This window comes from Vigna unguiculata, chromosome 11 (genome assembly GCF_037176805.1).
Source record: "Vigna unguiculata cultivar grain cowpea cultivar isolate G323 ecotype 2 chromosome 11, ASM3717680v1, whole genome shotgun sequence".
Classification (NCBI taxonomy): domain Eukaryota; kingdom Viridiplantae; phylum Streptophyta; class Magnoliopsida; order Fabales; family Fabaceae; genus Vigna; species Vigna unguiculata.
In genome coordinates, this window is record NC_140802.1 from 34,657,579 (window position 1) to 34,678,597 (window position 21,019).

Sequence of the window (21,019 nt, forward strand, 5' to 3'; positions counted from 1 at the left end):
AAAAGATTAGAGTCGGAAGGTTATACATGGATGTTTCCTAGTATTTAAAATTATGACTAACATATGATGTTTATTACAAATAGGGAAGTGGCAAATAGAAATAGGAATGTGTGTGGTATTTTATGCAGAGCTACACAGGAGTATGAACTTGGAAAAACCACTAAGTAGTGTAATTAAAAGTGACAAAAGCAAAGGAAGGACAACACCAAAGTGACCTTTTGAATTTGTTGGGCTTGGATAATTTTTTTTGCCAATTTGTTTTCTGTGTTTTCTTCTTGGGGGCTTCTCCATGTACTTCCAAACCTTCTCCTGTATCCCCAATAATTACCCTTTTGACCCTAATCAATTTTTACTTGTGGGTGGGTGAAAGAAAAGTAAATGAAATTTACTATGGCCATCAATGCTTTCTTTTTCCCTGCACCCCCAATAATTTACTGCTTTCTTCTCTCACAAAGTCATCACTCTCACCACCCACCGAACCACATGCTCCTCCTCCTCCATCGGTAGAGCCTTCTTCATCTACCCACTCCCATTCTTGTTTCCCAAGTAGACCTCTCTGAGACATTTGAAGGCTTCATGCACGTTGGTTTCACGACTTCCAATGGGGAGGAGTTAAGTGATTACACAATTAAGCTTCAAAAACGGAATTTGTGATCTGTTTCAAAAAAGTATGAAACGGATTCCGAAATCCGTTTCATAAATTTTCATGTTTTTTTGTGAAACGGATTTTGGAATTCGTTTCATACTTTTCTGAAACGGATCACAAATTCCGTTTTAGAAAAAACAATTAAAATTTGTGAAATGAATTCGTGATCCGTTTCAGAAAAGTATGAAACGGATCCCGAAATCCGTTTCATAAAAAAACATGAAAATTTATGAAACGAATTTTGGAATCCGTTTCATACTTGTCTGAAACGGATCACAAATTCCGTTTCTAGAAAAAAAAATTGTGAAACGGAATTCGTGATCTGTTTCAGAAAAGTATGAAACGGATCCCGAAATTCGTTTCATAAAAAAACATGAAAATTTATGAAACAGATTTCGGAATCCGTTTCATACTTTTCACGGATCACGAATTCCATTTTTTAAAAAACAAACGGATTGAAAGAGCACATGCAGCATATACCACGTTCAGGTTCATCAATCACCATCATCATTAAGGAAAAATCAAGAGAGAACTTAATTGGATTGTGGATTAAGTGCGAACGGAAGGAGATATGGAATGGCTCGCTCATATTGGTGGTCCTGGTTTGTGGTGGTGTGCGGCTGCTGGTTCCTCGTGGTCTGCGGGTGCTGCTCGGATGTACTCTACAAAGCCACTAGCGAGTAAATGTAAAGGCAGTAGATTGAGTGAGTGAGGAGAGATTGCGTGAATGAGTGGGTGAGGAGAGATTGAGTGAGTGAAGGAGGTGAATGGAGAGATTGGCAAAATTTTAAATGCCTCGTTGTTGCTGTTGTTCCTCTAAGTCAAACATATTCGTTTTAGGTTTTAGGGGTGCAAAGCTGAAGATTCCTGACGGGGTGCAAGGAGTTTAGGGGTGCAGTGCGGTAAAACTTCATTTTTACTGTTTTTTCTCTTTCTTCCTTTATTTTTCAGAATGGGCAAAGCTGGGAATAATGAAAGTTTTGGGGGTACAAAAGTAATGGTTGGAGGTACAAGGAGAAGCCCCTTTCTTCTTTTGTGAAACAACTTATTTTCTTTGAGCTTATATGTGTTGGTTAAACAAGTTGGTAGTTTGAAGGGGTATTTTGTAATTAGAACAAGAGTTAGTTTTTTGGAGGCATCCCTGTATCTCTTTTTTAGTTTCTTATGTGATTCTTTTTATCTCTGATAGGTATAAACACAGGTGTTGGAGCAACAAAATGCTATGATACTTTTATATATATTCGTTTTACTGATAAAACAATATTCATTAAGCCATAACATAGCACTTAAATCAAGATAAGTAATACTTGAGATTGAATGCCTTCAAAGTATCATATACTTTGCTTTAAGCTTTACAGCATAAATGGGTGGGTATATGTTCAGTGCAACATAATCAACTAAATATGCATTTCCAACAATTTTCTTTAATGGCCTTAAACAACAAAGAAAATAAAATAGGGAAGGGCTTATGGATATCAATTATTTGGAATATTTGGAACCATAGAAATAAGATTGTGTTTAAACAAGGGAAAGTGGATCCAGAGGAAATATTTACTTTGGCACAATTAAATGCTTGGACATGGATGAAATACAAAGTTCCACATGTCCATTTCTCTTATAATGATTGGAATTTGTGCCCAATTGAGTGCATCAAATCAATAACGTAGAATCCTCCAATCAAAATATGATATGGAGGAAACATGTGTTATAACCCACTCAGACTATTCAATCTAGAGGTTTCTTTTGCTTTATGCAGAATATTTCACAGGGGAAGTCTTCAAAGGTGCAATGATTTACTGGACGCACAATACTTTGCTGTTTACTGATCAGGAAGCTCTCAAATAGATCATGAACGTGTTGAATCTAGCACTGAACTAAAGGAATGAATCCAATAATTATCAATGTGTACCAACTTGAATAAGTTCCTATGAGTGGATATTCTTAAGGTGGTACTTTTTAGTTGTACTTTGAATATGTAGGTCCTCTATTTGCCTTTGATCTTTTTGCTACACACATCTATTAGGTTGTTTTGTTTATTTAAGAACCTCAATGTAAAATCAGGATCTGTATAAAGATTGAGGCACCCCTAAAGTGTCTCTGTATATATATTAATATTCTTCACTGATAAAAAAAAACAATAGAGTCATTTGAAGAAAAAAAAAGTATGCATATAATCAAGGAATAATTGTTTTGAAGATTTTATATTGTGTGGCTCGTGGGTACTAGGAAGAGTTCACTATTTTATTGTTTTTGGATGACTTTTACAAAACATTTTTAATAACTCTTCAAATCTTTTTAATAATTCACTTTTCTGACAACTTCTGCAACAAAGTTTTTAAAATTGATATTTATCATCACAAATTTTAAAATTTATGTCACAAAATATCTCGTTATTTGTAACAAATTGTTTATAATTACAAACTATCTTCGCAAAAGATAACTTCTTTTAGTGTGACTATTTTTTCTACATATCGTTTTCAATAGATAAAATTGTGAAACTATATTTAAGTTTTCTTGTTAAAATGATTCTAACATATCTTTCCCGAGTAGTAATATTTTCAGGACTAACCGTGATACTGTCTAAGAAGTTTTTATTGAATTAAATTTGAAAAACGTATTTCGACTTATGCACCATAATTTCGACTAACATTATTTCATCAGGTTACGTCCTTTTCTAACATCTTCAATGCAAAAGAAAAAAAATATATAAATCAACGTTTCTTAAACTATTTTGAACAAAAAAAAACAAAGTAGCGTGAACGTTAGAACAACATAATTCATTACCATCAAATGACTTTAACATATTTCACAACAATAATGCACACATATATTTGATTCTAATACAACAAGAACAGAAAAACTAAACTTAAACAGAAAAAATAGATAGTTTAGCTCTTCTCATAATCTCATTTGGCAGCAATAACACACTATGGATAAACCTCAATGATAGAAAATAAACGTATGGGAGTAATGTTGTAGTTACTGAAGCCAGCAGAGAAAATTAGGTTGGCCCACTCTTTCTCATTTCTTTCTTTTGCACTGAACAGCATCATCATCTGCATATCAAGGAAAAGCTGCATTTCAGTTAATTCATGATCTTCCTTCTTATTCTCCATCACCATGTCGATGATCATAACCCTTCCCTTACTTGCTATTGCCTCCTTGCAATTTTTCAGTATTTTCACACATTCCTCGTCCTTCCAGTCATGCAATATCCACTGTTTCATTGTCAAAGTATAAATGATAAGAATCACAAAATCAAAAAGGGAAAATCATTGCATATTCAATTTTGTTTTTCAAAAATCAGCACATCACAATTTACTTTATTTTGAATCAGTTGTTCTTTATTTTGAGTTTATACTTCCAAGTTTGGATCTGAGCGAAATACTTTTGTTGTGTGTTCTTTTTCTTCCAGATGTCACATGTTTGTCTTTATTCTTACACCTCCTTTTTGTTGGTCCTTTAAATATTTAGAGTAAAATAATGTTTTAATCGTTATATAAAAAATTATTTGCCTTTTAACTGCAACCTCAAAAGGGTTTGTTGATCCACCAGTTAGATGAATGACAAAAACCATTAATTAATCATAAAGAGCATTTTATAGAATGTAATGAATAGTATATTTACCTTTAACATAATGGAATCTGCTGAAGGAATTGCTTGAAACATATCTCCTCCAACATATTCTATGTTCTCAGTTCCTTGCAAGTCAGCAACCACATGCGGAAGATCCAGTACAGTGCACTTTAGATGTGGGAATGACTCAGCAATAACCTTAGCCATTAAACACTCCTTCACACTTCTCAATCACTACACTAGAAACCCATTTACTGTCACTAGCCATGGCATCGTTGAAAAAGTGGTTGAACTTAGGCTCACACCTGGCAAAATCCCAAAATGTCATCCCATTTTCAGTTTGGAATGGTGTAGGGTCTTCATTTGTGAACCAAGTAGAGAATTGAAACCATGGATTGATCATAATTGGATCAAATACTAATTGAGGCAAATATCTCATACTAAAGGGATGGTCCTTTAAGAGTAATTTAGATGCATCGGTTAGCACATACATGATTTCACCCTCATTTGGGGTGCCCTGGTGTTCAGAGAAGAAACCAGAATGAGTCAGAATTTTCATCAAACGGCTGATAAAGGAACTCTTGGAATGGTGGAGTGGTAATGAAGCAATGAGTTGTGAGAGTGGCATAGGTTGGCCATAGTTGTGTATGATATCTGCTATGCTCAACTCAACAGCCCACTTAAGAGACAAAGAGTTTATGAATTTGAAAATGTGATTCCAGATATGGGTTTGAGCTCGAAGCAATTGTGAAGCATGCTCTTCACCCTGGGTTTCCATGGACAATTCTTGTAGTTTGTGTGCTATAAAATCTCATATTAGCTCTGTGTTTTTATAACGACAAAAGGTGTGCTACATAAATATCTTCATGCTTTCTTGCTACTAACAATATGTTGATAAAAATGATATTTTCATAACCACATTTTCTTTTAATAGTTACTAGCTAACTTTATTATAATTAAATATAATGAAAGATATAAATACAAATTTTAGAATCAAATAATAATAATAATATACATAATTGCGTACTAATGATATGGAAAATCCTTAATAGTTAAAAATGTGGTTCATAGTAAATGTTTTACATATGCATATGACACCAGTGTAGCAAATTTGCTATCGATTATTTTCGACATTGTATTTTGACTTTTGAACCAAAATATATTAAGGTGCTGTAAAAAAAATTGGTATTTTGGCTTCGGTTTTGAATCAGAGTACAAACTTCGACATTAAATTTCAGTTGTCTCTAAAATCGAAATCTATTCAACTATATATTTCGATTCCTTAAGCGACCAAAGTCTATTACGATATTTTAACAAAATATATATTTTCATTTTTATAACAACAAAAGGTGTGCTACCTATCTTCATGCTTTGTTGCTACTAATAATATCTTGAATAAAAAAGATATTTTCATAACCGCTTTTTCTTTCAATACTTACTAGCAAACTTTTTTTATAATTAAATATGATGAAAGGTATAAATAAAAGTTTTAGAATAAAATAATAACAATATACATATTTGCGTACTAATGATATGGAAAACTTTTAATATTTAAATATGTGGTTCATAGTACCTCTTTATATGCATATGACACTAGTGCACCGAAGAATTTTGGTACTGGTTATTGTTCGCATTATACTTTGATTTTCGAATAAAAGAATATCATGACGAGGTTAAAAAGGAGATTTTTTTTTCTTCAGATTGAGCATAAACTTTCACATTAGGCTTTAGTTGTTTTTAAAACTAAAGTCAAATAATACAAAATTATTAAAAAAAATAAAGGAATTGGCTTTGGTTATGAAAAACGATCAAAGTCTATTCGACTAGATGCTTTGGTTCCTTGAACAATCAAAATCTATTGTAGTATTTAAAAAAAACGTCATTTTCAATAACTCCACAATGTATTAAAAACAAACAACATACGTAAATTAAATGTGATTTTCGTGCTTTTACAATACATATAAAAAGAAATAAATCAAACATATAAATATATCTTTTATAGGGTTTAAAAAAGGGAATGCAAACCTAGGAACATAAGAGAACTGAGTCCAATAACAATGGTTCAATTCACTATAGAAAAACATTCAAGTATGGGAGCTCTTTAAATGGTGAGTAAATGATGAATAAACAAAGACAATAAACCTAAACAACAAACATTAAAAACTTCTTTAAACATGACGATGAGAACTTTTAAATGAGAAAACAAATAAGAGAGAGAAACCAAAAAAGAAAACAAGATGAGGAAATAAGAAAAGAAACAGAAAAAGAACATCAACCCTAGAAAGGTCAACAAAATAACCAATATTAATTGGAGGCCTCCTTCAATGGGTATGATTAAATGTAATGCTGATGGAGTAGCTAGAGGAGCACCTTGTCCAAGAGCGTGTGCTCGTATCTTTCGTGATGGAGTATTTTAAAACACTTCAATATTGATCCACCCTAGAAAGGCCAACAACATTGATTTTATAGGAGGTTTCACTGCTTTTATTGGTAATGCTTATGTCATTAAAGCAGAGCTTATGGGAACCATTTTTGTAATAGAATCAGCAATGAGCAATGAACAGAGGATGGTCCAATCTTTCCTTGAAACTGACTGCTTTTGTGAATTACAATATTGTTCTTTGGAACATCAGAAATAGATGAAGAAGATATTTAGACTGAGTTAAAAACATACACTTTATGATTACTCACATTTGTAGGGAAGGAAACAAGTGTGCAAACAAACAGGCCAATTTGAGTATTTACTCGTAAATTGAGTTCTTTTATATTTGATTAATCTAGTTGTTTGTGTACTTGTGTATGGACTTTGACTTAATCCTTCCATATTGTACTTGCTTCATTTTTATGATAAAAAAAAAATGGAGATGAACATACTGTGATTATAACCTTTATCTTTTGTACGATATTTATAAGTTATCTAATTGATACGTAGTATTTATGTTAAAAGTTATGTTTTAAAAAATTAATCTTTTATAGCAGAAAATAGAAATAAATCTAGACAATACGTTATATATGAATAAACGTACGGAATAAATTAGTATTTTAAGGTTTATATTTATAAATATTTAAGAATATTACTATTTAATATGTAATTTTTTGTAAGGAAAATGATAAATTTTTATATATAATTACAAATCTTATATAATATTTTTGAACAAAATTACTTTCCATATAATTCTGTAGATGTTGTGAATTTTTAATCACAATTACCTAAATTTTTCATATAGTCCAAAAAATATTGAAGTGTAGTGATATGTCCTAAATAAATTTTTGTTTCTATAGTAATTATTTTATTTGTGTATTATTCAATGTTTGGTTAATAAAAAGAACATGACTTGCCCCACCTGGTTTTAGAAAAACAAATTTGCATAATGCCTTCAAAGTAGGAGATGTGAACGAATTATGGACTTTTTGCTGCAAGAACTGAGCATATTGCCAAAAGAGATATTGCCAGATGATATTTATATTAATCTTTTCTGCGAATTTCTATATCTGCATAGTTTTCGTTTTAGAATGGTTGTTACATATTAAACCTTTTTAATACTGACAATTATAAGAGACTATTTTGTTGAAGAATTGGGTTATTACTGACATAATAAAATCTACATTTGATGTTTAAATCTGCGTGTAGTTCTGTAACGCTGGCATCAAAGTTTCCATCACACGCTATAACCGGACAAAAACCTAACACATCATTGGTAGTTTTCACAAATTTTAATGCACAACGCCATAAATGACAAGACGCACTGTCTCAAATGTTTGATTTGATTTGAAGAATCATTCCAAAAAAAGAAATCATCAATTCCGTGAGATATGACTTTTAGATTTAATTCAAGTCTTTATCAAGTTAATGGTACATTTTATTTACATGAAAAAATAATTGTGTTCTAATATGGAAAATTCTTATCGTAGTGTTTCTTTGAGCATATTCTATACGGATGGATTCATAAAATATTTTGTGTTTTCTTTCAGTGATTTAAGAATATATTCATAGACAAATTTGTGAAATTGTATAAAATTTTCATCTTCCAAAATGCAAAAATTTGTAACAATAACAAATAATTTGACTATTTTAACCATTTCCAATACTTTCTTTTTTCTTCACAATGTTTCAAATATTTATGATTATAAAATAGATTATTCTCTATTATGGATACGATATGTGAATCAGATACGATACATATTCGATACGTCAATAATAAGATACAATACGTGATAGATATGTGATATATGAATATTGAGAAGTGAGCAATAATTCTTAAAAGCATAATAACTATATGATCGTTATTATGTGGATCCAAAATTCCTAAATAAGGACCAATTTTAGTAACCAAAAATATGTTAGAAACAATTTTTCTAATTAAAGACCAATTTAGAGATAAATTATTTTGGTTATTTTGTAACCAAAACTTGGTAGCTAATGTTAGTGAACAATTTAAAAACCACTTATTTTGGTAATGGTAACGTCCCATTTAAAATATAACACAATTAAATGAAACATTACACAAAAAATAGTAATAGAAGCAAGGTCCTCGAGTATTAACACTACTCCTTACAATTGTTCAAAGAAAAACAAGAAATGACCTATGGCACACCACGATGCCAGTAACCAAGTATAATAATAGATCATCAATATTTCAAAATAAAGCCCAATGATAATAAAATACATGGGCCATAGCCCTAAAAGAAACTCAGATGAACAGAAACCAACCTAGATCGCTACGCAGCGGAACCTCCATCACCCTGATGACCACGAGAAGTTCTCGTATCTGCTCACATCAATAAATTGATGATCATCGCAAACAAGCAGAAAGGGTAAGCTAAAGTAAACATGATTTATCATATAGTCACTTACAATTTCATAGTCAAATGCATATATAAACCAATCATGTTATGACTCATAAACAATACACTAAGACTCAAGACACGACTCATCCAGATACATATAATTAGTCGGATTCAGTGGATGCTTGCACTTGTGGTGGCCTTTACTGCTCTACCGAGCTAAATATTCTAGTGTCTCATCCCCACACACAAGGTTAACCCTTAAAGGGTTCCAGGCCTCCTGCTACTCTCACCACTCGAGTCAGTACACTCTATGTGAGACTAACTGACTCTTTAGAGTGTTAGGATGCAATCCTTACCTTGAATCCTTACTAAAATATATAGATGGGCCACCACCATGAACTCCCACTAACAAGGGTCATGGAATTACGTCCCGACCAACTGAGGCACCACCATGAAATCTCACCTAGAGATTCATGGAATTACGCCCTAACCAATGAGGCACCATGTAAGACCCGTAGAATTTAATTAATTAACTAAATAATTAATTAATAAATGCGGGTGGTACAAGCATTTATGACATTAAATTATGATTGGTATGATGTGAAAAAGTACTAGCTCAGATGGTTAAGAATACTTTAATTGTGTGAGAGGACTTGGGTTTGAGTCCTATGTGTGCCATTTGTGTGTTATTTAATTATCTTTGTTTTAATAATATGATTGTGCATGTTAAATAAGAATATAATATTTGAATTATATTAGTTGGTAAGAAACATGAATTGGCATGATGGTTTGACATTGATTTGGCAATTGCATGATTGTGGGTTCAAGTCTTGGGGAACCTAAATTAAACTTTATTTTTGTTAATGTTAGTTTTGGATGGAATGGGAAGGGTTAAAGGAAACCCTAACTGAACAGCCATAATGGACAAAGCACGAATTCTGAGTTGTGGTGAGGTTTGAGTGAGATTCTTGGGGGCTAAATTGAGAGGAGACGAAGGAGGCACTTGGTGTAGGGAGACCATTGGTGGTTGAAAGGAACTCTCAAGTGTTAAAAGTTTTAAGCAAAAGGATCCAGGTTAGGGGAGTTTTATACGCAATTTTTATATTTAAGTATAAATCGTATGAATGTTGGTATGAACTGTGTGCATGTTCTTGCTCTAATTGTTTTTGTTTGTCATTCTAGAAAATTTTCAAAAACCGCCTGGCGGGCTGTTTATATGCGCCAGGCGGCGCATGCACTTTCATGCTGGTTTTGGGTTCCTGCGAAGGAACCGCCTGGCGGCGCATCCCTGGCCGCCAGGCGACACATGGCCATGTACTCAATTTTCTGGGTTTTTATGAAGGGCTTGGCGGTGATTGTCGAACTGCTAGGCGACGCGGACCCTTTTGGTTCTGATTTGATGATGTTGGGGTTCTCGTGTGGTTTTTGATAAGGGAAAGCTTGGGTTCTCACATGGGGGAAAGATTGGATGTGAAATTGTCTTTGAATTTCACGTGATGGATGGTTAAATCGAATGAAACAGTGTATGTTGTAAAGTTTGGGGAAGGTTTGGGTCTGAACACATTAGGATTGTTATTTTCAAAGAAATTAATTGTAGGGAATGATTGAAAGAATGCAATTGGGTTAAGAACTGTAAGATAGGGGGTGAGAAATGGGCTGAACTCATGGTTGCACGCATGTCTTAGGGTTCGTAGAGGTTGGAGAAATAGGTGTTTCTGGAAAAAAATGCAGGAACCGCCTGACAGTTCTCAGTTTGCCGCCAGGCGCCTTATCAGGATGTAGACTTTGGAGTTCTTGGTGCATTTTGGGTTGGTGGATATAATTTTGGCTCATATGGGGCATAAGTGTGGAGTAGAGAAATTGACTAGGGCTCCCTATACGCACTCATCATAGGGTCTTTCGCCCATTATGGGTCAGCCTTAGGCCCAACTGATTTGGGGCAGCCCTATAAAAAAGAGGAAAGTAAGATAATTGGGCCTTACAGTAATAAAAACCTTGGTAGCTAATGTTAGTGACAAATTTAGAAACCAATTCATAATAAAGACTATTTTAATTATCAATTTAGAGACCAGTTATATTTTTTTTTTGAAATTATTTAAGTTGTTAATAATTTTTAGTTTAAAATTGGTACCTAAATTGGTCATTATATAATGATTAATTATTTTTTGTTACTAAAATTGATTATTATTTAAAATATTTATTGTAGTGTTTTACGACTTTATAAATTAGATACTTCGTTGATGAGTATCGATAAAGTATCCTAAAGTATCGAACAAGAATACGTGTCAGACACAAATACATGTCAGACACGAATACATGTAACCCAAGTTGAGGTGTCGGTGCAACATAGATTATTCTTAAATTATAATTTACATATATATATATATATATATATATATATATATATATATATATATATATATATATATATATATATATATATATATATATATATATTATTATTATTAATAATTATATATAATAAAATAATAATAATAAATAATATATTTATATGTGTCATAATTATTAAAATTAATAATATATATATATAATATAATAATTGATAATATATGTCTAATAAATTATTAATAATATATAGATATATATAATAATTATAATAATAGTTATTAACTAATAATTTTGAATAATAATAATATTTTAAAAATAATTATAATAATTTATTTTGTATTATTTTCTATTAAAGTTTATTAAATGATAGTTTTTAAAATGTAATATTTTTAACTAATCTAAAAATTATTTAATATATTTTTATATCAAGGGTATTTTAGTAATTCTGAAATTTTATCTATTATAAATTTTTATTTTATCTATCACATTACTCAAATCATTCACTATTTTTTATAAAAATTTTCAAATCCATTCATTTTACCTTCTAACTCCACACAAAAAATATACATATTCATCCACATAAATTCACACAAATTTATCTTTACACTCTTTCCCAAATCCATCTATCCATAAGAACACAGCCTAATAGTTAATAATGTGGTTCATAACTCTTTTAGATATGCATATGACATTGTTATCAATTATTTTTCATATTGTAAAAAGGTAAAGTAAAAAAATTTGATTCTGAATCGTAGCATAAACTTCAATATTAAATTTTGATTATCGGTAAAATCAAAGTCAAACAATAAAAAATTATAAAAGAAAGGAATAGGCTTTAGTTTTAAAAAATAACCAAAGTCGGTTTGACTGTATGTTTCGGTTTTTTGGCAATCAAAGCCTATTATGATATTTAAAGAAATATATATATATATTCTTATTTTGAGTAACTCCACATTGTATTAAACAATCTAAAAATTTAAACCAAAAGTTAATATCACCAAATGAACTAGAAATAAGCATCATAGGTAAATTAAATGCAATTTTCACACTTTTATACCACATATACAAAAATAAATAAATCAAACATATCTCATCATATTGTTTTTAGGGTCTTGAACGAGAATTGAATCTAACAACAATGGTTCCATTCACTATGGAAAGATATCCAAACATGAGAGCTCTTTAAACGGTTAGCAAATAATGAACAAACAAACAAAAATAACCAACTTGTACAAGGTACATCAAACACCTCTTTAAATATGGTGATGATAACCTACAAATAAAGGAAATAAACACGAGAAAAAGAAATCAAAAAAGAAACACAAAGAGAAATCAAGAGAAAAAAAAAACTTAGAAACGAAGATGAAAAAATATAAGATATTTATAAGTTATCTCATTGATGCATATATTTATGTTAAAGCCATGTAACAAAAAATTAATCTTCTATAGCAGAAAAAATATAAATAAATATAGGCAATAAATTTACGCATACAAATTTATAAATAATTGTACGGAATAAAGTATTTCAAGATTAATACTTATAAATGTTTATAAATATTTTATAATATTATTATTTAATATGTAACTTTTTTAAAGAAGAATGATAATTTTATATAATTATTTTAATAAAATGACAAATCTTATATATACTACGTTTGAATAAAATTACATTTTTCTATAATGAAGCTTCATGCACGAAATTGGTGGAGAATTGAAGCTTCCTTGCAGTGTTGGAGAAGATGGATCGAAGTTTAGATGAGTGTTGGCAGCGAAATGTAGTATGCAAGAGGTTCCTAAGAGGTTAGGCCAACTTAGGGAAGAAGGTTAGAGCGGAATTTTAGGTGAATAGATCTAGTAATTGGAATCTCAAGGCAAAGGAATAACGGAGTGCTCTCAACATTTATCTTTACATTAATCTCAAGAGTAACCTTATAATGAGTGTGGAGGCCTTCTTATATAGTCAAGTATTCGGCCAACCAGACTAATTAAACATGTGCACACTTAATTCAAGATCTAGATCTCCTTATTTGGTGGATAAAAGGATATGTGGCACTTCACACCTTCCATATTCAAGATCTAGCTTCCCTTACATTGGCCAAAATACAATCTAGACAAATTTATCTATCCAAATCTTAATATCCTCCTTGGCCCATTTGAATAATATATGAATAACTTTGGGCTTCAAAGGATTTTGAGAATCACCATCTTCTTGAATATTTTTAAGCATTCCTCTAGTGATTGGGCCTAGTGGGCTTGGGCCTTGTGTTGGGCTTGATGGGCTTTGGCCAAAGTCCCCAATTCTTTACATATTATGAATTTTCAAGCACACTTTGTATTTTAGTCATTTTAATCAAATTTTATTAAGTTTATTTGACATTTCAAGAGTGTTTCATAATAGTATTTGACTTAACATTAAAGCAAAAATGTGTTAAACATTATAAACAACTCAAATACAATCCTGAAATGCGGACGAAACATAAAATAAATATAAAAAAAATTGATTAAAAGGACTAAATCCATGTATTTCGAAAGATGAAGGACTAAATTGGTCCAAAATTTTTTGAACTCTCCAGCAACAAGAAGGGACAATGCCACGGTGGCTATCATCGATAGAAGGTGGCACGACGAAGGCGACAACCCGCGATAAATGGCAACGGTAGTAGGGCGGCAATGACCTCAATGCAGACGAACGAAATAGTGCAGGGGTGGAAATTTCGCTCAAAGAGAATCGCGGTAGTGAAGAGGAGGAACAATATGAGGGTTCGCAAATTTGGGAACCTAAATAAGCTTTATGGTCTCGGTTCAATTAATAACCAAGTCCTAAAGCTCATACTTCCTCGATCCAATTTTACCTGAGGACAAATCGTTTGACCAAGTGGCATTTTTGAAATTTTTGGGTACTGGCTGCCTTATATGCCTCAGTTTCTTTCTGACCGAGGCATAAAACCCCTTACTATTGCGATTTTTAAGTGACCCGAGGCAAAACCGTTAGAGAATATTGCAAAAATGTCACCTCCTCCTTATAGGTTTCAGTTTCGTAATAACCGAAGCCTATAAGACGAATTAAAAAGTCAAATATGCACTAGTGATGATAGCATTTGAGTTATTTACACTGTTTGATACATTTTCACTCTGACGTTAGTTAATAAACTATCATAAAACACATTGTAAATGTCAAATAAATTTAACAAAATTTGGTTAAAGAAACTAAATTCATGTATTTCTAAAGTTAGAAGACTAAATTAAACCAAAATTTTAAAAATTAACTAATTTCAATTTTTATTAAAAATTAAAATATCAAAAATATAATTAATTCTTTAAAAAAAAAATCGACCTACAAGTCAAAACCTATACGAAACGTGGTAAACTTTTGAATTCACTTTTTCAAAACGAGAGAGGCCAACCCAGCTGTATTTTTCAGATCAAGTAAGGACAGACCTGAAGAGACATAACCGTCCCATTACCACCCCTAGACTTGCCCCACCTGGTTTTAAAAAAAACAAAATTGCATAATGCCTGCAAAGCACGACATGTGAACTAATTATTGGACCTTTTTGCTGCGAAGGCAAATCATTAAACCAAAAGAGTACATACCAGAGGATTTTGGCAGAGGATTTTTGCATTAAGCTTTTCTGCGAATTTCTGTATCTGCATGGATTAAAGTACTTGTACCTCATACTATAAACATCATAGTTTTTCGTTTCAGAACGCAATTTGGTAGTTACATGTTAAACCTTTTTAACACTGATCATTATACGAGACTATTTTGTTAAAGAATTGAGTTTTTCCTGACATAATTAAAATCTACATGTTTGAATCTGCATCTCGCGGGCATCATCACATGCTGTAACCTGACAAAAATCTAACACACCTTTGGCAGTTTTCAAAATTTTAATGCAACGATGCCCCAGTTGTCTCTATCTAACTAGAGGACGCCATAAATGGACCTTCACCATTTAAGTGCAGGATGCCTGATAGGGTAAGTGACCACAAAACGCACTGTCTCAACTCTTCGATTTCATTTGAAGAGTTTGCCATAAATGGATCAAGTCTCTATCCAGTTAATTGTCCGTTTAACTTTATATAAATGAAAATAAATAAAAATAATATTTGTTTTTTTTTAAAACTATAAACTTTTATAAATAAAAAGAATTTAATACCTATTATGATTTAATTTATAAATTCTAATTCATATATAGAATATTTTTTTTAAAATATATTTTTAATCTCTCCATTTCTTTACTTCCATCTTCATCAATCTACACATCGAAAAGCCTTCCGCGCTCACCATGCTCATCTTCTATCAAAAACCAGACACCTCCATTCACAGACCCCACTCCACCTCCATCAACTCCTCAACCTCTCCAAACTTCATCTTCATCTCCATTACAAAATCCACACACAACAATCATACAACACCCACACTCACCACCATTGGCGGAAGAAGGTTATGACATAGGGGAGCCATGACTCTCCCAACAATTTTTTTCTCTTTATTTTTATTTATTTAAAAAATAATATTTATATATTATTATTTTATTTATATTAATTGATTTTGATTTTATTTTATTTTTATATTGTTCCTGCAGAGGATAAATAAGATAAGTTAGGCACGAGTATCACCTTACCATGTAGTCCGCTATCTCTTCAGTTGGCTTCTTCCCAGTCGATACATGTCAGCTTGAACCCAGGAGGGGTTACCTGCAGAAGAGTTTCCGAAGTTCAAGTAAGTCAAAGCTCTCAGAGAGTCAAATTAGTGATTAATGAATGCGTATCTTTAATTGCTGGGGTCCACGTATATTTATAGAGCATTAATGATGTTTGACCATCTCATGGGTTGGGCCTTGACTTGGGCTCTAGCTTGGGCTGTGAGTGGGCCTGGGCCCTAACCCAGGCCCTTAAGGTTTATTGAACGCGGGGGCTTCTATCATACTGAGTTCATTGGAGTGGTCGGCCTAGGCTCTAATCTTACCGGATATGCTGGAGTAGTCGGTCTAGGCCGGCTACTTGTCTTGATGGCTTATGTTGGTGATATGAGATGCAAGTTGTTCCTTTAGATGTTTAGTTTAGGTTAAAACCGGTACAAGTTTAGGCTAACTCGGCCAAGGCTGGAAACTTGGCTGCCTTGATATACACATTGTTTACTTATTTGGTCGAGTTTGGCTAGGTGTGGTACACCAGTCCCCCAGCCTTATCCGATATGAGTTGTCGGTCAAGGGTGATATATGTTGGTATGCTAGCGGAACCGGCTAGGTGTGATACACCAGTCCCCCAGCCTTTAAGTGTGGTGAACAGTGTTAAGGCTAAGAAGTGGTAACCGTCAGAAGGTGGGTGAAGGGTGTCAGTGGTCAAATCGAAAAAGTTTTGGCGCCGTCGTTTTTAAGTGTCATATCCTTCGCAATGATGGTGTCGATTGGTCTGGGGCATTATTTTGGCGAGAAGAGTTTTCGTCGTTTGGGATCATGGACTATAAATATGGATTTGGAAACAGATGAGGGGTTACTTGTTTCATTTGCGAGAATCCTGAATTCAGAGATCTTGTGCGCGTAATACTGTTCGACTAGTTCCTAATTTCAACCGACATCTTCTCGTAAAAACAAAACCAGGTATGTCTAGTAGTTATAGCATGTCTACGTCTAGTAGTAGCGAGAGTACCGAGTCGGAGAGGAGTAAAGATAGGCGGCTTGATGACGAGGGTACGAGTTCTGGGGTTGTTACAAGTGGGATGCCAATGGAGGTTGTGAGGGAGGTTCGGGAGGATCCCCCCGAAGAGTTGGAGGAGAGCAACAGGCCGGCGAAAGGCGGCTACGGGTGGGTGGCTGCTGATGTTCCCAATCAATTGTCTTTGTTTAGGTGGTCCCGCTTACTGAATTCTTGGTTGAATTGCACACCTGTTATCTCCAAGGGTGTCAGTAGGGGCATTGTTTCTCTGGAGAGGGTCAGTGCTATCGACCGGGTATGCCATGGGCAGGAGGGGACTACTGAAAAGTTTTTCTACATGTACATGTGCCACTTCTCTCAACTTCATGTGCGATTGCCGCTAGATGATTTTACTATGGGCGTATTGCGGGCGTTGAATATGGCACCTACACAGCTGCATCCGAACAGTTGGGCCTATTTGCAGGCCTTCTGCATTTTGTGCCAGTCTTTATACTTGGAGCCCACTCCTTACGCTATCTTGTATTTTTACAACACTAGACCTCGGTGGTCGGCTACTTGGTTATCGTTGATAAGTCGCCCTAGCATCAGCAGACTAGATGCCTTCTCCCAGTCTTTCAAGCATTTCAAGGATGGGTACTTCAAGGTCGTCGTCAAGGAAGGGGCCAAAGCTCACTTTTTGAATGCGGATGGGAGTACCAAGTTTCCCTTTAGTTGGACCAGCAACCCTTCTCGGTATAAAGACATGGGAATGGAGGAGTTGTCGGCTAGTGATAAGGAGGTGGTGGGGATGTTGTTGAAGTTTGTCGATAAGTTGCCCACTAAGGGCCTAGTTAGGGTTTATAATTCGGTGCACCCGATAATAGATATTGAAGGTATCTGTTTATTACTTAAGCTGTGTTAATAATGCTAAGTTGTTTTGATCCGAGTTGTGATGTGTTATTGCAGGGCATATGGCGCAGTCTGGAAAGAAGAATCTGGCGCTTTTTCAGACATTGAGGAAAGAAATGGCCGCTAAGGCCAAGGCGGCTGGGAAGACTGATATTCCCAACTTATAAGAATCGGTGGTGGAGGTGCACGTCCACGGTGGGACAAAGAGGAAGGCTGAGCTTCCGCCTCGACCCGGGAAGGGAAAGGATGTGAAGAAGGTAAGGGCGACCCTGCTTGGAACGGGGTCGTCTAGCGAGGAGAAGGGGCCGGAGGCTGGGCTGATCGAGTTGCCGGAGATATCCGTGAGGAAGGATATCTCGATTACCCTCCCAGACACCATCGTAAACTCTATTGACAACATGGATACGGAGCACTTTGTGAGAACAATGGTGGAATTTGGGAGCAAGGCTTTAGTTCTGAGCCCGCGTGTAGGGTCGCTTTATAGGAGGGAGGTGAAGGAGGGTGGTCGGGAAATAGTGGAGGAGTTGCAGGGAAAGGTAGATAAGCTGGAGGAGGAAAAGGCTGCTTTGGAAAAGGCAAAGGAAGATTGGGAAGCGGAGAGGAAAAGGTTGGTAACATGGAGGACAAGTATGATGAAGTTGTTGGTGAGCTTGATGATCTGAAGAACAACATCATACAGGAGCATATTAATGGGTTTGAGAAAGGATTGCGGCAGACGGCTTTTTTTCATCAAGATGTGGACGTAACGGACTCGAGGTTTGATGTAAATAAGGATGTTACTGATGGGAAGTTGGTCAAGGAGGATGAGGACAGTGGGAATGAGGAAGCGCAACAGGTGGTAGAGGACGAGAAGAAGGCGGGCGATGCCGAGGAGGTAGCAGCTGATAGAGCAGAATAGGATTTCGGCTTTAATTGATTCGAGATTATTATGAGCCTATGTTTGTAATATTTGGTACATTTTGTTACGTTGGTACATTCTTGCACTTATGTTTAAATACAATTAAGGTTTTGTATGTTATTGTGTATGTCGGTTTTGGATTATATGTGATGTATGTGTGACGCAATCGATTGTATGTTAAGGGTGTTCGACCCAGGCCGCTTACTTGGGGTAAGGGTGGGGAACTTTAACGAATTAAGCAAGAGATAAGGGTGTTCGACCCAGGCCGCTTACTTGGGGTAAGGGTGGGGAACTTTAATGAATTACGCAAGAGATAAGGGTGTTCGACCCAGGCCGCTTACTTGGGGTAAGGGTGGGGAACTTTAACGAATTGAGCAAGAGATAAGGGTGTTCGACCCAGGCCGCTTACTTGGGGTAAGGGTGGGAAACTTTAACAAATTACGCAAGAGATAAGGGTGTTCGACCCAGGCCGCTTACTTGGGGTAAGGGTGAGGAACTTTAACGAATTAAGCAAGAGATAAGGGTGTTCGACCCAGGCCGCTTACTTAGGGTAAGGGTAGGGAACTTTAACAAATTACGCAAGAGATAAGGGTGTTCGACCCAGGCCGCTTACTTGGGGTAAGGGTGGGGAACTTTAACGAATTGAGCAAGAGATAAGGGTGTTCGACCCAGGCCGCTTACTTGGGGTAAGGGTGGGGAACTTTAACAAATTACGCAAGAGATAAGGGTGTTCGACCCAGGCCGCTTACTTGGGGTAAGGGTGGGGAACTTTAACGAATTAAGCAAGAGATAAGGGTGTTCGACCCAGGCCGCTTACTTGGGGTAAGGGTGGGGAACTTTAACGAATTACGCAAGAGATAAGGGGGTTCGACCCAGGCCACTTACTTAGGGTAAGGGTGGGGAACTTTAACAAATTACGCAAGAGATAAGGGTGTTCGACCCAGGCCGCTTACTTGGGGTAAGGGTGGGGAACTTTAACGAATTAAGCAAGAGATAAGGGTGTTCGACCCAGGCCGCTTACTTGGGGTAAGGGTGGGGAACTTTAACGAATTACGCAAGAGATAAGGGTGTTCGACCTAGGCCGCTTACTTAGGGTAAGGGTGGGGAACTTTAACGAACTAAGTAAGAGATAAGGGTGTTCGACCCAGGCCGCTTACTTGGGGTAAGGGTGGGAAATTTAAACGAATTACGCAAGAGATAAGGGTTTTCGACCCAGGCCGCTTACTTGGGGTAAGGGTGGGAAATTTTAACGAATTACGCAAGAGATAAGGGTTTTCGACCCAGGCCGCTTACTTGGGGTAAGGGTGGGGAATTTTAACGAATTGAGCAAGAGATAAAGGTGTTCGACCCAGGCCGCTTACTTGGGGTAAGGGTGGGGAACTTTAACGAATTACGCAAGAGATAAGGGTGTTCGACCCAGGCCGCTTACTTAGGGTAAGGGTAGGGAACTTTAACGAACTAAGTAAGAGATAAGGGTGTTCGACCCAGGCCGCTTACTTGGGGTAAGGGTGGGGAACTTTAACAAACTGAGCAAGAGATAAGGGTGTTCGACCCAGGCCGCTCACTTGGGGTAAGGGTGGGGAACTTTAACGAATTACGCAAGTGATAAGGGTGTTCGACCCAGGCCGCTTACTTGGGGTAAGGGTGGGGAACTTTAAAGAATTAAGCAAGAGGTAAGGGTGTTCGACCTAGGCCGCTTACTTGGGGTAAGGGTGGGGAACTTTAACGAATTGAGCAAGAGATAAGGGTGTTCAACCCATGCCGCTTACTTGGGGTAAGAGTGGGGAACTTTAACGAATTGAGTAAGAGATAAAGGTGTTCGACCCAGGCCGCTTACTTGGGGTAAGGGTGGGGAACTTTAACGAATTGAGCAAGAGATAAGGGTGTTTGACCCAGGCCGCTTACTTGGGGTAAGGGTGGGGAACTTTAACGAATTAAGCAAGAGATAAGACACATAGAGAGTCATAAAATAGGGAACCCTTCTTTTTATTTATCGAATAGGGGTGCCTCGTTAAAACCTCCTTGGCCAAAACCCTCCTTAGGGAAAAAAGACTAAGTGAGGAAAAAAAGTACACCCGGGGTTACAAGTATTGGTTCGATTACAATACACATTCAACTGAAGTAGAACTTGAGGTGGGATATATTCCATGTGTTGGGAATCTCTTCCCCAGACAATTGTTCTAGGTGATAAGCTCCTCCTCCTGCATCTTCTC

At 35.4% G+C, this 21,019-nt stretch overlaps 1 pseudogene across 1 annotated transcript; it reads right to left on the minus strand.

The window, feature by feature from the left end:
• Positions 1-3,472: 3,472 nt before the first annotated feature.
• Positions 3,473-5,015, minus strand: LOC114170512 (putative O-methyltransferase 3; annotated as a pseudogene). The gene is made up of 2 exons (XR_014986644.1): positions 4,274-5,015; positions 3,473-3,864 (listed from the first exon to the last, which is right to left on the minus strand). The product of XR_014986644.1 is annotated as a putative O-methyltransferase 3 (transcript).
• Between the last annotated feature and the right edge of the window lie 16,004 nt (positions 5,016-21,019).